General features: G+C 52.9%; 1 pseudogene; it reads left to right on the top strand.

Moving 5' to 3' along the window:
• Positions 1 to 417: 417 nt before the first annotated feature.
• LOC129734329 (olfactory receptor 14C36-like) lies at positions 418 to 1,368 on the top strand (annotated as a pseudogene).
• Positions 1,369 to 3,766: the final 2,398 nt, after the last annotated feature.

The following is a 3,766-nucleotide window of genomic DNA, read 5'->3' as shown; positions in this document are numbered from 1 at the left end:
TGAGCCAGTGCAAGGCCAGGACTGGCCCCTGCCCCCACGGTTCCCATGAAGCCCCTGCTGCAGAGAAGGGCTCACTGCTGGGCAGCCAGCGGGCACAGCCCCTGCTCCTCACAGCACACTCGGCCAGCACTCAGCGCAGCTCCAGCCACGGCTCGGAAGGGAGCTCTCCTAGGAACGGCAGAGGGGGGGACATGGGGCAGCGGGGGCGCATCTAGGAGAAACAGCTTTCACTTGCCTTAACAGAAGAATTGCCTGACTTGTCACTACTTTTCCTCCTTGAGCAGGTTCCCATGCCCAGAGGCAGCACATGTCCAACAGCAGCTCCATCGCCAGTTCCTCCTCCTGGCATTGGCAGACACGCGGGAGCTGCAGCTCTTGCACTTCTGGCTCTCCCTGGGCATCTACCTGGCTGCCCTCATGGCCAATGGCCTCATCATCACCACCATAGTGTGCGACCACCACCTGCACACCCCCATGTACTTCTTCCTCCTCAATCTCTCCCTCCTCGACCTAGGCTCCATCTCCACCACTCTCCCCAAAGCCATGGCCAACTCCCTCTGGGACACCAGGGACATCTCCTACTCAGGATGGGCGGCACAGCTTTACTTGATTGTCTTTTTCCTTTCAGCGGAGTGTTCTCTCCTCACCGTCATGGCCTATGACCGCTACGTGGCCATCTGCCAGCCCCTGCACTACGGGACCCTGCTGGGCAGCAGAGCTTGTGTCCACATGGCAGCAGCTGCCTGGGCCAGTGGGTTTCTCTATGCTGCGCTGCACACGGCCAATACACTGTCACTGCCGCTCTGCCAAGGCAATGCCCTGGGACAGGTCTTCTGTGAAATCCCACAGATCCTCAAGCTCTCCTGCTCACACACCTACCTCAGGGAAGTGGGGCTTATTGTGTCTGGTGCCTCTTTATTCTTTGGGTGTTTTGTTTTCATTGTTCTGTCCTATGTGCAGATCTTCAGGGCTGTGCTGAGGATCCCCTCTGAGCAGGGACGGCACAAAGCCTTTTCCACGTGCCTCCCTCACCTGGCCGTGATCTCCCTTTCTCAGCACTGGCATGTTTGCCCACCTGAAACCCCCCTCCATCTCCTCCCCATCCCTGGACCTGGTGGTGGCAGTTCTGTACTTGGTGGTGCCTCCAGCAGTGAACCCCCTCATCTACAGCATGAGGAACCAGGAGCTGAAGGACGCACTGAAGAAGCTGATGCAGTCAGGTGTCTCTCAGCAGAACTGACTGCCTGAATCTCTTCACAAGTTGACTCCTGGTCATCTCTGGAACATCCTGTGCATTTAGCACTTTTAATGTCACAATTGTGTTTCTCCTAGAATGTTTGCATGCACTCCACTTCCTCAAAGGAATGAACCCAGCCTGCCTGACCAGCCTGGCTTTTGTACGTTTGCATCCAGGATGGTGCAGCTGGACTCCTGTGTCACATCTCTGTAATTTAAGGGGCTTGTGTAGTGAAGATAACTATCAAGTTCCCCAGAGAGTAAAGCACCCGTGTAGAGCTCAGCTGTGTGAGTGTGCAAAGTTGGGGCAAATAACAGGGTGGGGGCACACGGCAGGGTGTCCTGGTGTAAATCCTTGGGTCACGGTGAAGGAAGCAAGGCAGTAATCGGGTGGGACACAGGGCTCTGCTCAGTGCCATGTTCCCTGGATACCCAGGGGAAGCTGCCCCAGGTGCCCCAAGATGTCCTAAGCATCAGTCGTTTCCTTTGCTTGTTGTACACCCTAGTCGCTACGAGGAACATTTGCTGCATGGTCAGCTCTGTCATCCTTAGTGGCTCAGTGATACCCAACTCCATTGCAACTCTAAATGTAAATGGAGCCACTTTCCTCCTGTCACTGGTTACACACAAGTCCCATAGCTCTTGCCACAGTTGGCCACTCAGCCAAGGCTGTGGTCAGACATCTCCAAATAGATCATGTCCTCACGGCTTTGCTTTGAGAAATAGTGAAGCAAACCACTGACTGCAGTAATCCCACCAACTGGCCTGGGTCCAGTCTTTCACTCTCGATGTTATCTCAAATAAACTCCAGTTTCTCAGCCTCTCCTTGTCCATAACATGATCCAGGTCCCAACCATCCTTCTGGCTTCTGCAGGACTTGCTCCAGTCTGGCAGGGTCTTTCTTGTGCTGGGGAGCACCACTGTAGGCTCAGTAGTCCTGATGTGGTCCTGTGGAGGGTTAACCATGGCCAGCACCCAGCCAGCCACCCAGCTGTTCATCTGCTCCCCTGACTCAACAGGACAAAGGGAAAAAATAAACCAGTGATGCTCCTGGGTCAAGGTACAGGCAGAGAGACTACTTACCGATCCCTGTCATAGCCAAAGATGTGTTGTCTTGCCAAAGATCAATTTCATTCATTGCCAATTAAAACAAGATGTTGATTGTGAGAAACAATGACCAAAACATTGAAGACCATTCCCCAGTTTCTCCCAGGGCTAAATTACTCCATTGATCCCAATTCACCTACACAAGCACACCCTGAGAGGTGTAGGGGGGATGTTGAAGAGGGTTGATGGCACAGGAAACCGCTGCTGCTCCTTCCTCGTCACACTTCTGCCCTGCTCCAGCGTGGGTCCTCTCCATAGACCCTGCTATCTTTGCGGTCAAGGGTACGCATTGTTCGTTTCATTCTGTCTTGCTTGTGTCCTTGAAACTCAGAGAATGACAGAGAACGTTGACATTGGAAGGGACCTCTGGAGATCACCCAGGGAAACCCGCTAGGAGAGGCACGGCCAGCTGCAGGAGTGGTCTGGAAACTAGGACCATGCGCGGCAATCAGTTAGCTGAGGGGAATGCGCTCGAGCTTGTCTAGACAGCAATTAACATGATGAGGCATGTTTGCAGAGCACAGGGGAGTGGGAGACGGATGGCACCAAGCTTGGCGCCAAGGAAAGGTAACACCTTGCGGTTAATTGATGGTAGTTAACCACCAATCAGGGATTGCCTAGTATGCAATGCTTAGCTTCAAGAACCAATTAGTTTAAAACGCACAGCTTCTGAAAGTGTATAAAAACGCGTGCTTCTGTACAATAAATTGACATTTGCTTGCATCAAGCTGCGTCCTGTCTCTTCATTCGCCGCAGATTGGTGACCCCGACGTGATGCGTTTAAGGATCTGACGTGAAGGGCTCTCGAATCGCCTATCTGAGCGACATGCAGCGAATCCCACAGAACTCTGAATGATCTGCTGAAAGGAAGCAGGAGCCGGCCTGAAATCCCTCCGGAGTTGAGAGGTGAGCTGTGGGAAATCCGTAACGGGGAATCAGGCTTCGTCCCCAGAAAGAGACGTATATGGACGCATAAAGGGTCTTCTAGTCAGATCCGGGAGTCCGTGCCTCAGTCTCCTCAAATGGTGACCCCTATGGTGGTGTTCCCAAGCCTTGGAACAATAAGGACGGAACTGGTCTGTACAAAAAGACAGCTCGTGGAAGAGGGCTGTGTTCTGGAGGAGACGTCTTGGCTGAATGATCGTCTTGCTGGCTGGACCAGGCGGACAACCTAAACCCTGAGGATAACACCTGTATGCATCGAGACAGGTGAGCAGCCAAGAAACTTTAGAGACTTTGAAAGAATGAAAGTGTGTACATACAGCAGCCAATTGTATGATGCTGCCGCGGAGGGGAACTCCGTGTCGGGAATGCATTTAACATCTTGGTGGCAAATTCTGACTACTCTTTGCCAAGTGTGGACTAATTCTACTAGCGGTGCTAAACCAGAGGAAGCTGTAAATTCCACCGACAGCGCGACTCT

Source organism: Falco cherrug, chromosome 19 (assembly GCF_023634085.1).
Source record: "Falco cherrug isolate bFalChe1 chromosome 19, bFalChe1.pri, whole genome shotgun sequence".
Lineage (NCBI taxonomy): Eukaryota > Metazoa > Chordata > Aves > Falconiformes > Falconidae > Falco > Falco cherrug.
Note: the sequence above shows the minus strand (reverse complement) of the source record. Positions and strands in the feature narration are given on the sequence as shown.